Raw genomic sequence first — 17,388 nt, 5'->3', positions numbered from 1 at the left:
ATTCAAGAAAACAAGCTTATGGACTTGTAGAGGATGTTTTGGTAAAGGTTGAAGACCATTACATCCCTGCTGATTTCATAGTCCTAGAGACTGGTGGTGCACGAATTTGTGATCCGCACAACTAACCAGCAAGTGCACTGGGTCGTCCAAGTAATACCTTACGTGAGTAAGGGTCGATCCCACGGAGATTATTGGTTTGAAGCAAGCTATATTTATTTTATTAATCTTAGTCAGGAGGCCAATAAGATTATTTGGATTTAATTGTAAGAAGTCAAAGTGTTTAAAATTATTAGAAAAATAAAAGAGAATCAAATCGTTACTTGGTGTGCTGTAATGAGAAATATGTTGGAGTTTTGGAGATGCTTTGTCCTTTGAATTTCTACTTTTCCTTGAAGTCCTCTTCCCACACGCAGGGTCCCTTCCATGGCAAGCTCTATGTAGGGTGTCACCGTTGTCAATGGCTAGCTCCCATCCTCTCAGTGAAAACGTTCCTATGCTCTGTCACAGCACGGCTAATCATCTGTCGATTCTCAATCAGGTTGGAATAGAATCCATTGATTCTTTTGCATCTGTCACTAACGCCCAACCTTCAGGAGTTTGAAGCTCATCACAGTCATTCAATCCCAGAATCCTACTCGGAATACCACAGACAAGGTTTAGACTTTTCGGATTCTCATGAATGCCGCCATCAATCCGGCTTATACCACGAAGATTCTGATTAAGGAATCTAAGAGATACTCATTCAATCTGATGTAGAACGGAGGTGGTTGTCAGACACACGTTCATGGATTGAGGAAGGTGATAAGTGTCACGGATCATCACCTTCTTCATAATTAAGCGCGAATGAACATCTTAGATAAGAACAAGCGTGTTTGAATGGAAAATAAAGGAATTGTATTAATTCATCGAGACGCTGCAGAGCTCCTCACCCCCAACAATGGAGTTTAGAGACTCATGCCGTCAAAAAGTATGTAATTCAGATCTGAAAATGTCATGAGGTACAGAATAATTCTCTAAAAGTTGTTTAAATAGTAAACTAGTAACCTAGGTTTACAAAATATGAGTAAACTAAGATAATTGGTGCAGAAATCCACTTCTTGGGCCCACTTGGTGTGTGCTGGGGCTGAGACTAAAGCTATCCATGAGTAGAGGCTTCTCTTGGAGTTAAACTCCAAGTTATGACGTGTTTTGGGCGTTCAACTCCGGATCATGACGTGTTTCTGGCGTTTAACTCCAGACAGCAGCATGTACTTGGCGTTCAACGCCAAGTTACGTCATCTATCTTCGTGAAAAGTATAAACTATTATATATTGCTGGAAAGCTCTGGATGTCTACTTTCCAACGTCGTTGAGAGCGCGCCAATTGGACTCCTGTAGCTCTAGAAAATTCATTTCGAGTGCAGGGAGGTCAGGATCCAACAGCATCAGCAGTCCTTTTTCAGCCTAAGTCAGATTTTTGCTCCGCTTCCTCAATTTCAGCCAGAAAATACCTGAAATCACAGAAAAATACACACACTCATAGTAAAGTCCAGAAATATGATTTTTTCCTAAAAAATAATAACATTTAACTAAAAACTAATTAAAACATGCTAAAATCTACATGAAATTACCCCCAAAAAGCGTATAAAATATCCGCTCATCAACTGGGAAGTGCATGGATGAATCCATCATCCTTGGTAGACCCTTCCTAGCCACAGCAAAGGCTGTGATTGATGTTGACAGAGGAGAATTGATCATTCAAGTGAATGAAGAATCCTTTGTGTTTAAGGCTCAAGGATATCCCTCTGTTACCATAGAGAGGAAGCATGAAGAGCTTCTCTCAAAACAGAGCCAAACAGAGCCCCCACAGCCAAACTCTAAGTTTGGTGTTGGGAAGCCACAACCAACTTCTAAGTTTGGTGTTGAAGACCCACATTCAAACTCTAAGTTTGGTGTTTGGAGGTTCCAATATTGCTCTGAGTATCTGTGAGGCTCCATGAGAGCCCACTGTCAAGCTACTAACATTAAAGAAGTGCTTGTTGGGAGGTAACCCAATGTTATAATTATCTATTTTCCTTTGTTATTTTATGTTTTCTGTAGGTTGATGATCATGAGAAGTCACAAAATCAGTTGAAAAAGCAAAACAGAATGAAAAACAGAAAGAAAAACAGCACACCCTGGAGGAAGATCTTGCTGGCGTTTAAACGCCAGTAAGGGCAGCAAATGGGCGTTTAACGCCAAGTATGGCACCATTCTGGGCGTTTAACGCCAGAAAGGGGCACCAGACTGGTGTTAAATGCCAGGAAAGGGCAAGAAGTTGGCGTTAAACGCCAAAAATGGGCACCAACCCGGTGTTTACCGCCAGAATTGGCATAAAGAGCATATTTGCTCGCCACATGGTGCAGGGATGAATTTTTCTTAACATCTCAGGATCTGTAGACCCCACAGGATCCCCACCTACCCCACCACCCTCTCTCTTCTTCTTCACCCATTCACCAATCACCTCAACCACTCTTCCCCAAAAACCCCTCACCTATCAAATCCCACTATTCTCTTCACCACTCACATCCATCCTTCATAAAACCTCACCTACCTCACCATTCAAATTCAAACCACTTTCCCTCCCAAACCCACCCATTCATAACCGAACCATACCCCTCTCTCCACCCCTATATAAACCCATCTTCACTCCTTCATTTGCACACAACCTAAACACTACTTCTCCCCCTTTGGCCGAACCACAAAGCCATCTCCATCTCCTCTATTTCTTCTTCTTCTACTCTCTTCCTTCTTCTTTTGCTCGAGGACGAGCAAACCTTTTAAGTTTGGTGTGGTAAAAGCATTGCTTTTTGTTTTTCCATAACCATTTATGGCACCTAAGGTCGGAGAAACCTCTAGAAAGAGGAAAGGAAAGGTAAAAGCTTCCACCTCCAAGTCATGGGAGATGGAGAGATTCATCTCAAGGGTGCATCAAGACCACTTCTATGAAGTTGTGGCCATGAAGAAGGTGATCCCCGAGGTCCCCTTCAAACTCAAAAAGAGTGAATACCCAGAGATCTGACATGAGATTCGAAGAAGAGGTTGGGAAGTTCTCACCAACCCCATTCAACAAGTCGGAATCTTAATGGTTCAAGAGTTCTATGCCAATGCATGGATCACCAAGAGCCATGATCAAAGTGTGAACCCGAACCCAAAGAATTGGCTTACAATGGTTTGGGGAAAATGCTTGGATTTCAGTCCGGAAAATGTAAGGTTGGCATTCAACTTGCCCATGATGCAAGGAGATGAACACCCTTACACTAGAAGGGTCAACTTTGATCAAAGGTTGGACCAAGTCCTCATAGACATTTGTGAAGAGGGCGCTCAATGGAAGAGAGATTCAAGAGGGAAGCCGGTTCAACTAAGAAGGCATGACCTCAAGCCCGTGGCTAGGGGATGGTTGGAGTTTATCCAACGCTCAATCATTCCCACTAGCAACCGGTCCGAAGTCACTATAGACCGGGCCATCATGATTCATAGCATCATGATTGGAGAGGAAGTAGAAGTTCATGAGGTTATAGCCCAATAACTTTATAAGGTGGCAGACAAGTCCGTCTACCTTGGCAAGGTTAGCCTTTCCTCATCTCATTTGTCACCTCTGTTATTCAGTTGGAATTGACATAGAGGGAGACATCCCCATTGATGAGGACAAGCCTATCACTAAGAAAAGGATGGAACAAACAAGAGATCCCACTCATCATGAAATCCCTGAGATGCCTCAAGGGATGCACTTTCCTCCACAAAACTATTGGGAGCAAATCAACACCTCCCTAGGAGAATTAAGTTCCAACATGGGACAACTAAGGGTGGAGCACCAAGAACATTCCATCCTCCTCCATGAAATTAGAGAAGATCAAAGAATCATGAGAGGAGCAACAAAGGCAAAGAAGAGACATTGAGGAGCTCAAGCACTCCATAAGATCTTCAAGAGGAAGAACAAGCCGCCATCACTAAGGTGGACCCGTTCTTTAATTTCCTTGTTCTTTATTTTCCTGTTTTTCGAATTTTCATGCTTATGTTTATCTATGTTTGTGTCTTGTGATCATTAGTGTTTTAGTGTCTATGCCTTAAAGTTATGAATGTCCTATGAATCCATCACCTTTCTTGAATGAAAAATGTTCTTAATTGAAAAAGAGAAGAATTGCATGAATTTTGAATTTTATAACAGATTAATTATTTTGATGTGGTGGCGATATTTTGGTTTCTGAATGTATGCTTGAACAGTGCATATGTCTTTTGAATTTGTTGTTCATGAATGTTGGCTCTTGAAAGAATGATGAAAAAGGAGACATGTTACTGAGGATCTAAAAAATCATAAAAAAATGATTCTTGAAGCAAGAAAAAGCAGTGAATACAAAAAAAAAGAGAGAAAAAAGAAAAAAAAAAGAAAAAACGAAAAAATAAGGGAAAGAAATAAAGTTGTGATCCAAGGCAAAAAGAGTGTGCTTAAGAACCCTAGACACCTCTAATTGGGGACTCTAGCAAAGCTGAGTCACAATCTGAAAAGGTTCACCCAATTATGTGTCTGTGGCATGCATTTATCCGGTGGTAATACTGGAAGACAGAGTGCTTTGGGCCACGGCCAAGACTCATAAAGTAGCTGTGTTCAAGAATCATCATACTTAACTAGGAGAATCAATAACACTATCTGGATTTTGAGTTCCTAGAGAAGCCAATCATTCTGAATTTCAAAGGGTGGAGTGAGATGCCAAAACTATTCAGAGGCAAAAAGCTAAAAGCCCCGCTCATCTAATTAATACTGATCTTCATAGATGTTTTTGGAATTCATTGTATATTCTCTTCTTTTTATCTTATTTGATTTTCAGTTGCTTGGGGACAAGCAACAATTTAAGTTTGGTGTTGTGATGAGCGGATAATTTATACACTTTTTGGCATTGTTTTTAGTGTATTTTTAGTATGTTTTAGTTAGTTTTTATTATATTTTTATTAGTTTTTAGTTAAAATTCACTTTTCTGGACTTTACTATGAGTTTGTGTGTTTTTCTGTGATTTCAGGTATTTTTTGGCTGAAATTGAGGGACCTGAGCAAAAATCTGATTCAGAGGCTGAAAAGGACTACAGATGCTGTTGGATTCTGACCTCCCTACACTCGAAGTGGATTTTCTGGCGCAAAAGAAGCCCAATTGGCGCGCTCTCAACGGCGTTGGAAAGTAGACATCCTGGGCTTTCCAGCAATGTATAATAGTTCATACTTTTCCGAGATTTGATGACCCAAACCGGCGTTCCAAATCAGCTCAAGAATGCCCAGCGTTAAACGCCGGAACTGGCACAAGAATGGGAGTTAAACGCCCAAACTGGCATAAAAGCTGTCGTTTAACTCCAAAAAAAGTCTCTACACATGAAAGCTTCAATGCTCAGCCCAAGCGCACACCAAGTGGGCCCGGAAGTAGATTTTTATGTCATTTACTCATTTTTGTAAACCCTAGGCTACTAGTTCTCTACAAATAGGACCTTTTGCTATTGTATTTTCATCGGGAGATTTTTAGATCTTTAGATCTTTAGATCATCTTTTGATCATGTTTTGGGGGCTGGCCATTCGGCCATGCCTAGACCTTGTTCTTATGTATTTTCAACGGTGGAGTTTCTACACACCATAGATTAAGGTGTGGAGCTCTGCTGTACCTCGAGTATTAATACAATTACTATTGTTCTTCTATTCAATTCAGCTTATTCTTGTTCTAAGATATTCATTAGCACCCAAGAACATGATGAATGTGATGATTATGTGACGCTCATCATCATTCTCACTTATGAACGAGTGCCTGACAACCACATCCGTTCTACAAGCAAACAAGGCTTGAATGTATATCTCTTGGATCCCTTAATCAGAATCTTCGTGGTATAAGCTAGAATTGATGGTGGCATTCAAGAGAATCCGGAAGGTCTAAACCTTGTCTGTGGTATTCTGACTAGGATTCAATGATTGAATGACTGTGACGAGCTTCAAACTCCTTAAGGCTGGGCGTTAGTGACAGACGCAAAAGAATCAATGGATTTTATTCCAACCTGATTGAGAACCGACAGATGATTAGCCGTGCTGTGACAGAGCATTTGGATCATTTTCACTGAGAGGACGGGACTGTAGCCACTGACAACGGTGATTCCCATCATACAGCTTGCCATGGAAAGGAGTAAGAAGGATTGGATGAAGACAGTAGGAAAGCAGAGAGACGGAAGGGACAAAGCATCTCCATACGCTTATCTGAAATTCTCACCAATGAATTACATAAGTATCTCTATCCTTGTTTTATGTTTTATTCATAAATCATCCATAACCATTTGAATCCTCCTGACTGAGATTTACAAGGTGACCATAGCTTGCTTCATACCAACAATCTCCGTGGGATCGACCCTTACTCGCGTAAGGTTTATTACTTGGACGACCCAGTGCACTTGCTGGTTAGTTGTGCGAAGTTGTGATAAAGAGTTGAGATTGCAATTGAGCGTACCATGTTGATGGCGCCATTGATGATCACAATTTCGTGCACCACATCTTCATTGATTCTGCACTCCCTCAACTACAATTCCTAATTTCAAACTTTTCCATACTCCCATGTTACCACCCTCTCAAGGCTCAAACCTCCTCACTATGATTTAGGATTAAGTTGTAGGGTCTTAGAGGGCCAAAATAGTGGTTTAGAGTTTCAAAATCATGTTTAGATCACAAAACTCAAGTTAATGAAAAATAGTGCCCTGCGTACGCGAACCATATCGCGCGTACGCGGAAGTGCGGTTTCCCCCAACTCGCGTACACGAGACTCCTTGGCCCGAATGATTTGCTCGCGTCGCGTGCATGTACCAGCGTACGTGAGCATATAAATTTTACTATCTCGTGTATGCGGCGTAATCCTGCATATGCGAGCACGTCTGGCCAAACCGAATGGCCACGTTGCATGTACACTCACTTACGCGAGCCTCTACTAAATGCCAAAAGTTGTTCAATGTTGCAGAATTTAATTTTACACACCGAATTTCTGATGTACATAACTTTTTCGTTAAAAATTGTTTTTAGTCCGTTTTTCAAATGGCATAAACTTCACGAACCCAATTTTCATATAAAACCAGTGTCGAAAAGTTTGGGATCTGAAAGCCGAGTTATGGCTCGCAGAAGTTCGGTCCAAAAATAAAGTTTCCATTAAAACTTCAAACCTCTATTTTGTCAAACTTTCTTTTCACATTCAATTATTTCCATAATTATAACAACTCCCATTCCATCAACATTTCCCATAATCAATACTCTCAACCATTTTCAATTTAAATCACACATAATCATAATTCATACGAGCATCATCTTCATAATTCAATATTATAATTTATCATTACGCTTCCTATCATCAATACTTACCATCTCAACAACACATCCCCACATCATCCAACTCCAATATACTCATTATTCAATAATTACAAATACATACATACATATCACTTATCACATTCTCAATTTATCATCATCCTTATTCACAATCATCCATAATAAATCATCAATATTCAACATATTTCGTCAAGACCACTAATATTAACATAATCATGCATTCCAACCTTTCCTAGGTCATCTAGCCTATGTTTTCACAAGACAATACATATTACATACGAGAAACCAAAACCATACCTTGAGAAATTTCTCCCTAAGCCACAAAACCCTTCAAAATTCCTTCTCACCACAAGCTCTAAGCTCCAAATTCTCAGTCAAACAAGTTCAACTTAGCATCACTTGCTCCACATCATCAATCAACTCCAACGAATATCCAAATTTAATCTAAGATCACATATTATTACTATAATCAACATAGAATTCACTCAATTGGAAATTCACCAAGAATTAGGGGTTTCTTACCTCACCCATGGCTCAAATGAATAAAATTCAACAATTTTCACAAGCTAATTCGGTACTAAGACAACAAAATCACATCATCCTCAATACCAAAATCTCATAAATTTAAAATTGAAGAGGGGAGAGTTAGGTAAGTGGTGCACGAAATTGTAATAACACTTTTGCAATCCCGCACAACTAACCAGCAAGTGCACTGGGTCGTCCAAGTAATACCTTGCGTGAGCAAGGGTCGATCCCACGGATATTGTCGGCTTGAAGCAAGCTATGGTTATCTTGTAAATCTTAGTCAGGATATCAGAAATTATCAGGATTGATTGTAAAAAGCAAAAGAACATGAAAAAGGTACTTGTTTTGCAGTAATGGAGAATAGGCTGAGGCTTTGGAGATGCTCCATCTTCCGAATCTCTGCTTTCCTACTGTCATCTTCATCAAACACGCAAGGCTCCTTCCATGGCAAGCTGTATGTAGGGTTTCACCGTTGTCAATGGCTACCTCCCATCCTCTCAGTGAAAATACGTCCCTGATGCTCTGTCACAGCATAGGCTAATCATCTGTCGGTTCTCAATCAGACCGGAATAGAATCCAGTGATTCTTTTGGCGTCTGTCACTAACGCCCCGCCTTCAGGAGTTTGAAGCACGTCACAGTCATTCAATCATTGAGTCCTACTCAGAATACCACAGACAAGGTTTAGACCTTCCGGACTCTCTTGAATGCCGCCATCAATTCTAGCTTATACCACGAAGATTCCGATTAAAGAACCCAAGAGATATCTACTTAATCTAAAATAGAACAGAGGTGGTTGTCAGGCACATGTTCATAGTTGAGAATGATGATGAGTGTCACGGGTCATCACATTCATCCGGATTAAGAGCAAGTGATATCTTAGAATGGAAGCAAGCATGATTGAATAAGAAACAGTAGTAATTGCATTAATCCATCAAGACACAGCAGAGCTCCTCACCCCCAACCATGGGGTTCAGAGACTCATGCTGTGGAAGGTATACAAGAAACGTGTAAAAATGTCATGAGGTCCTAAGGTACCGATTACAATGTCAAAAGATCCTATAAATAGTAAACTAGTATCCTAAGGTTTACAGAAATGAGTAAATGACAGAAAAATCCACTTACGGGCCCACTTGGTGTGTGCTTGGGCTGAGCAATGAAGTAATTTCGTGTAGAGACCTTTTCTGGAGTTAAACGCCAGCTTTCATGCCAGTTTGGGCGTTTAACTCCAAGTTTTATGCCAGTTCCGGCGTTTAACGCTGGAATTTCTGATGCTGATTTGCTACGCCGGTTTGGGCCATCAAATCTTGGGCAAAGTATGGACTATCATATATTGCTGGAAAGCCCAGGATGTCTACTTTCCAATGCCGTTGAGAGCGCGCCAATTGGGCTTCTGTAGCTCCATAAAATCCACTTCGAGTGCAGGGAGGTCAGAATCCAACAGCATCTGCAGTCCTTTTCAGTCTCTGGATCAGATTTTTGCTCAGAACCTTCAATTTCAGCCAGAAAATACCTGAAATCACAGAAAAATACACAAACTCATAGTAAAGTCCAGAAAAGTGAATTTTAACTAAAAACTAATAAAAATATAATAAAAACTAACTAAATCATACTAAAAACATACTAAAAACAATGCCAAAAAGCGTATAAATTATCCGCTCATCACAACACCAAACTTAAATTGTTGCTTGTCCCCAAGCAACTGAAAATTAAAATAGGATAAAAAGAAGAGAATATACTATAGACTCCCAAATATCAAAGAAACACAGCTCCAATTAGATGAGCGGGACTAGTAGCTTTTTGCCTCCGAACAGTTTTGGCATCTCACTCTATCCTTTGAAGTTCAGAATGATTGGCATCTATTGAGAACTCAGAACTCAGATAGTGTTATTGATTCTCCTAGTTAAGTATGATGATTCTTGAATATAGCTAGTGTATGAGTCTTGGCTGTGGCCCAAAGTACTTTGTCTTCCAGTATTACCACCGGATACATACATGCCACAGACACATAATTGGGTGAACCTTTTTAGATTGTGACTCAGCTTTGCTAAAGTCCCCAATTAGAGGTGTCCAGGGTTCTTAAGCACACTCTTTTTGCCTTGGTTCACAACTTTATTTCTCTCTTTTTTTTTCTTTTTCTTTCTTTTTTTTTTCGAAATTTTCTCTTTTTTTTTTCTCTTCTCTTTTTTTTTCACTGCTTTTTCTTGCTTCAAGAATCAATTTTGCTGATTTTTCAGATCCTCAATAACAGTTCTCTTTCTCCTCATTCTTTCAAGAGCCAACAAATTTAACATTCTCAAAACATCAAATTCAAAAGACATATGCACTGTTCAAGCATTCATTCAGAAAACAAAAAGTATTGTCACCACATCAAACTAATTCAACTAGTTTCAAGGATAAATTTCGAAATCCTGTACTTCTTGTCCTTTTGTGATTAAAGCATTTTTCATTTAAGAGAGGTGATGGATTCATAGGACATTCATAACTTTAAGGCATAAATTTTATTAATTATGAACTAAGAACAAGACTCAAATATAGATATAAGATGAGACTAAAAATAAAAATAGAAAACAAAAGAAAAACGCAAAAATAGGCTCCTAATGATAGAGGTTTTCACAGAGTTAGGACTCAACAACCTTGATTTTGAGAAGTGGATGCTCCCTCAGCTTGAGAGGAGAGCTTTTGGCGCTTCATCTCTTGGATTTCACGCCCCTGCTTCTCTTGTTCCTTCAGCAATTTGCAAAGCATGCAGTTCTGATTCTGCTGTTCTTCCCTAAGTTGCTCCATAGTCTCTTGCAACTTGGTGATAGATGCTTCTAGGCTGGCCCAGTAGCCAATTTCAGGAAATTCAGGGAGGAACTCCTGCGCCCTCCTTTTGATAGAGTTCTCTTGCACTTGTCCTTCCATTGACTTCTTGGTGATTGGATGTTCAATGGGTATGAATTCATCTACTCCCATCTTCTGTTTCGAATTTGCTCTTGGATCCCCGGATATTCATCTTCTTTCAGATCAAATTTAACTTCCGGGATCACTGACCTCAGCCCCATTATTTTGTGATAATGGTCTTCATGTTCTTTAGTTAAGAACTTCTCTTGATTCCAAAGATTCTTTGGATTAGTCTCTTTCTTTCCTCTTAAATTGGTTTGTTTTCCCTTAGGAGCCATGATCTTGATGAATCTTGGCTTAGTGATCACGGAGAAGCACACCAAACTTATAGGTTTGCTTGTCCTCAAGCAAAATAAAAGAGAGAATAGAGGGGGAGAAAGAGGAAATTCGAATGGTGTGGTGGAATGAGGAAGCCAAACGTGTATTTATAAGGTGGGGAGGGGAGTTTTCGAAAAAAGAGAGAGAGATTTGAAAAGATATGGAAAGAAATTGAGAAAAGGGTGAGTTTTTGAAGAAGATTTGGGATTAATTTGAAATAGATTTGAAGAATGGTTTTGATTTGTGAAGATTTGAAAGTGAATGATGAAGGGTTGAAATGCATTTATGTAGAAGAGTATGGTTAAAAAGAGGAAAGTTTGAAAAAATTTGAGTTGAAAACAAAATTGTGGTCCCCCCACCAAGCTGGCGTTAAACGCCCAGAATGGCACCCATTCTGGCGTTTAACGCCCATTTGCTACCCCTTTTGGGCGTTTAACGCCCAGCCAGGTGCCCTGGCTGGCGTTAAACGCCAGAAATCCTTTGTCACTGGGCGTTTTTCAGAACGCCCAGGATGCTGCACACCTGGCGTTAAACGCCCAGAATGGTGCCCATTCTGGCGTTTAACGCCCAAAATGGCACCATTCCTGGCATTAAACGCCCAGAATGGTACCCATTCTGGCGTTTAACGCCCAAAATGCCCCTTACTGGCGTTTTTTCGCCAGTAAGCTCATTTTCTCTGCTTTTTGAGCTGAATCCTTCTGTAACTCTGTGAATTCCTTCATTTTTGATACTTGCCTCTGTAAGAACTAATCATATACCTTCCTAATGACTGGGTTGCCTCCCAGCAAGCGCTTCTTTACTGTCTTTAGCTGGACTTCTGCTAAGAATCACTCAAGTCTCAGTTTTGAGCATTCCTGCTCAAAATTTCCTTTAAGATAGTGCTTGATTCTCTGTCCATTAACAATGAACTTCTTGTCAGAATCAATATCCTGAAGTTCAACATATCCATATGGTGACACTCCTGTAATCACATACGGACCCCGCCACCGGGATTTGAGTTTTCCTGGAAACAATTTGAGCCTGGAGTTGAAGAGCAGAACTTTTTGTCCTGGCTCAAAGACTCTGGTTGACAATCTCTTGTCATGCCACTTCTTTGCCTTTTCCTTATAAATTTTTGCATTTTCAAAGGCATTGAGTCTGAACTCCTCTAGCTCATTTAGCTGGAGCAGTCTTTTCTCACCAGCTAACTGAGCATCCATGTTTAGGAATCTGGTTGCCCAATAGGCTTTATGTTCCAGTTCCACAGGCAAATGACAGGCCTTCCCATACACCAGTTGGTATGGAGAGGTGCCTATAGGAGTCTTGAATGCTGTTCTGTATGCCCACAGAGCATCATCCAAGCTCTTTGCTCAATCCTTTCTTCGGGCTATCACAGTCCGTTCTAGGATTCTTTTTAGTTCTCTGTTAGAGACTTCTGCTTGCCCATTTGTCTGTGGATGATACGGAGTTGCCACTTTATGGCTGATTCCATGTCTAACCATAGCAGAGTGTAGCAGTTTATTGCAGAAATGAGTGCCCCATCACTGATTAGTACTCTGGGAACACCAAACCTGCTGAAGATGTGTTTCTGGAGGAATTTCAGCACGGTCTTGGTATCATTAGTGGGTGTAGCAATTGCTTCTACCCACTTAGATACATAGTCTACTGCCACCAGAATGTAAGTGTTTGAGTATGATGGTGGGAATGGCCCCATGAAGTCAATTCCCCATACATCAAACAATTCTATCTCTAATATCCCTTGTTGAGGCATGGCATATCCGTGAGGCAGGTTACCAGCTCTTTGGCAACTGTCACAGTTACGCACAAACTCTCGGGAATCTTTATAGAGAGTAGGCCAGTAGAAGCCACACTGGAGGACTTTAGTGGCTGTTCGCTCACTTCCAAAATGTCCTCCATATTGTGATCCATGGCAGTGCCATAGGATCCTTTGTGCTTCTTCTCTGGGTACACATCTGCGGATCACTCCGTCAGCACATCTCTTAAAGAGATATGGTTCATCCCAGAGGTAGTACTTTGCATCTGAAATTAATTTCTTTCTTTGCACATTGCTGTACTCCTTGGGTATGAACCTCACAGCTTTATAGTTTGCCATATCTGCAAACCATGGGGCTTCCTGAATGGCAAAGAGTTGCTCATCTGGGAAAGTCTCAGAGATCTCAGTAGAAGGGAGGGACGCCCCAGCTACTGGTTCTATTCGGGACAGATGATCAGCTACTTGGTTCTCTGTCCCTTTTCTGTCTCTTATTTCTATATCAAACTCTTGCAGAAGCAACACCCATCTGATAAGCCTGGGTTTTGAATCCTGCTTTGTGAGTAAGTATTTAAGAGCAGCATGGTCAGTGTACACAATCACTTTTGATCCCACTAGGTAGGATATAAACTTGTCAATGGCATAAACCACTGCAAGTAACTCTTTCTCTGTGGTTGTGTAGTTCTTTTGTGCGTCATTTAGAACACGGCTGGCATAATAAATGACGTGCAAAAGCTTATTATGCCTCTGTCCCAACACTGCACCAATGGCATGATCACTGGCATCACACATTAATTCAAATGGCAATGTCCAATCTGGTGCAGAGATAACTGGTGCTGTGACCAGCTTAGCTTTCAGGGTCTCAAATGCCTGCAGACACTCATTATCAAAGATAAATGGAGTGTCAGCAGCTAGCAGATTACTTAGAGGTTTGGCAATTTTTGAAAAATCCTTTATAAACCTTCTGTAGAATCCTGCATGCCCAAGAAAGCTTCTGATTGCTTTAACATTGGCAGGTGGTGGTAATTTTTCAATTACCTCTACCTTTGCCTTATCCACCTCTATTCCCCTGCTTGAAATTTTGTGCCCAAGGACAATTCCTTCAGTCACCATAAAGTGACATTTCTCCCAGTTTAAAACCAGGTTAGTCTCTTGGCATCTTTTCAGGACAAGTGATAGGTGGTTAAGACAGGAGCTGAATGAGTCTCCATATACTGAAAAGTCATCCATGAAGACTTCCAGAAATTTCTCTACCATGTCTGAGAAGATAGAGAGCATGCACCTCTGAAAGGTTGCAGGTGCATTGCACAGACCAAAAGGCATTCTCCTATAGGCAAACACGCCAGAAGGGCAGGTAAATGCTGTTTTCTCTTGGTCCTGGGGGTCTACTGCAATTTGGTTGTAGCCTGAATAGCCATCCAAGAAACAGTAATAGTCATGACCAGCTAGTCTTTCTAACATTTGGTCTATGAATGGTAAAGGAAAATGATCCTTTCTGGTGGCTGTATTGAGCCTTCTGTAGTCAATACACATACGCCACCCTGTGACTGTCCTTGTAGGAACCAGTTCATTTTTTTCATTATGAACCACTGTCATACCTCCCTTTTTGGGAACAACTTGGAAAGGGCTCACCCAGGGGCTATCAGAAATAGGATAAATAATCCCAGCCTCTAGTAATTTAGTGACCTCTTTCTGCACCACCTCCTTCATGGCTGGATTTAGCCGCCTCTGTGGTTGGACCACTGGTTTGGCATTATCCTCCAATAGGATCTTATGCATGCATCTAGCTGGGCTAATGCCCTTAAGATCACTTATGGACCACCCAAGAGCTGTCTTGTGCGTCCTTAGCACTTGAATCAGTGCTTCCTCTTCCTGTGGGTCTAAAGCAGAGCTTATAATCACTGGAAAAGTGTCACCCTCTCCTAGAAATGCATATTTCAGAGATGGTGGTAGAGGTTTGAGTTCAGGTTTGGGGGGTTTATCCTCCTCCTGAGGAATTTTCGAAAATTCCTTTACTTCCTCTAGTTCTTCTTGATCAGGTTGAGCATCTTTGAAGATGTCCTCAAGCTCTGATTCTAGGCTTTCAGTCATATTGATCTCTTCTACCAGAGAGTCAATAATGTCAGCGCCCATGCAGTCATCTGGTGTGTCTGGATGCTGCATTGCTTTCACAGCATTCAACTTGAACTCATCCTCATTGACTCTCAGGGTTACTTCCCCTTTTTGTACATCAATGAGAGTTCGTCCAGTTGCTAGGAATGGTCTCCCTAGAATGAGAGTTGCACTTTTGTGCTCCTCCATTTCCAGCACAACAAAGTCAGTGGGAAAGGCAAATGGCCCAACCTTGACAATCATATCCTCTATTATGCCTGATGGGTGTTTAATGGAGCCATCAGCAAGTTGGAGGCATATCCTGGTTGGTTTGACTTCTCCAGCCAACCCAAGCTTTCTGATGGTGGATGCAGGTATTAGATTGATGCTTGCTCCAAGATCACATAGGGCTGTCTTGGTGCAAGCTCCTTCTAATGTGCATGGTATTATAAAGCTTCCAGGATCTTGAAGCTTTTCTGGTAAGCTTTTTAGTATGACTGCACTGCATTCTTCAGTGAGAAACACTTTTTCAGTTTCTCTCCAATCCTTCTTATGACTTAAGATCTCTTTCATGAACTTAGCATAAGAAGGTATTTGCTCAAGTGCCTCTGCAAACGGAATCTTTATTTCAAGAGTCCTTAGATAGTCTGCAAAGCGGGCAAATTGCTTATCCTGTTCTGCCTTGCGGAGTTTCTGAGGATAAGGCATCTTGGCTTGATATTCCTCAACCTTAGATGCTGCAGGTTTATTCCTTACAGAAGTGGTTGAAGAAGCCTTGTTAGAGGGATAATTATCAGCACTCTCAGGTGTCTGATCCTCCTTGGGCGTTTGAACGCCAGGAATGGGTGAAGATTGGGCGTTAAACGCCAACTTCTCCCCCTTTTCTGGCGTTTGAACGCCAGAACTGGGCAAGGAATGGGCGTTTAACGCCAACTTTCCTTCCCTTTCTGGCGTTTGAACGCCAATAATATTCCTCTCTGGGCTCTTATTGTCCTCAGAGGGATTTTGAACAGTGGTTTGGTTATCCTCTGTCAATTGTTCTTTGTTTGCCTTCTTGCTCCTTTGAGCAGTGGTGTTCAGTGTTTTCCCACTCCTTAGTTGAACTGCTTGACATCCTTCTGTTATCTGTTTAGATATTTGCTGTTTTGCTTGATTCAACTGCAGTTCTGTGTTCTTGTTAGCAACTTTAGTATCATGGAGCATTTCTTTAAATTCTGCTAACTGTTCTGTCATCAGGAGCAATTGTTGATTAAGCTCATTCATCTGTTCTTGAGGATTAGGATCAGTGACTAATGCCATGACCTCCTCTTTTGGAACGAACTCATTGCTAGAATATAAGTATTGATTTCTAGCAACAGTGTCTATAAGCTCTTGAGCTTCTTCAATTGTCTTCCTCATGTGTATAGATCCACCAGCTGAGTGGTCTAAAGACATCTGAGCTTTTTCTGTGAGCCCATAGTAGAAGATGTCTAACTGTACCCACTCTGAAAACATTTCAGAGGGGCATTTTCTAAGCATACCTCTATACCTCTCCCAGGCATTGTAAAGGGATTCATTATCCTCTTGTTTAAAGCCTTGGATGTCCAGCCTTAGCTGTGTCATCCTCTTTGGAGGGCAGAAATGATTCAGGAATTTGTCTGATAACTGTTTCCATGTCTTTATGCTTGCTGTAGGTTGGTTATTCAACCACCTTTTAGCTTGATCTTTTACAGCAAATGGAAACAGTAATAATCTGTAGACATCCTGATCTACCTCTTTATCATGTACTGTGTCAGCAATTTGTAAGAACTGTGCCAGAAACTCAGTAGGTTCTTCCTGTGGAAGACCGGAATACTGGCAATTTTGCTGCACTATGATAATGAGTTGAGGGTTTAGCTCAAAGCTGCTTGCTTTGATGGGAGGTATACAGATGCTACTCCCATATGCAGCTGTAATGGGGTTAGCATATGACCCCAGAGTCCTTTTGGACTGATTGATTCCACTTGAGTCCATTATGGACAAAAGGGAAATGATAATAATTGCAAGGAGATAAATTTTGTTTATTATTATTTTTTTTTGAAATAACCGAAAAAAAACAAAAATAAAATAAAACAAAAGGAAAATAAAAACAAAAAATTCGAAAATCAAAAAGAAAAATAAGATCAAAGCAAATTGAGAACTGAATCAATTAGTTAATTAAAAAGATTTTGAAAACAGCAATTAAAAAGATATGATTGAAAAATTTTTATGAAAAAGATTTGATTTTTAAAAAGAGGAAAGAGAAAAACACAAAATGACACCAAACTTAAAATTTTAGAAAATCAAACACTAATCTTTTCGAAAATTTTAAAGAGAAAAACACATAGAGGACACCAAACTTAGAACTTTTATGAATCAAAAAGGGCTAAGAACATGCAAAATTCGAAAATCAAAAGAAAAACAAAAGCATGCAATTGACACCAAACTTAAAATATGAAACTAGACTCAACTAA

This window comes from Arachis stenosperma, chromosome 9 (genome assembly GCF_014773155.1).
Source record: "Arachis stenosperma cultivar V10309 chromosome 9, arast.V10309.gnm1.PFL2, whole genome shotgun sequence".
NCBI classification, from domain to species: domain Eukaryota; kingdom Viridiplantae; phylum Streptophyta; class Magnoliopsida; order Fabales; family Fabaceae; genus Arachis; species Arachis stenosperma.
This window is presented reverse-complemented; position numbering follows the sequence as displayed.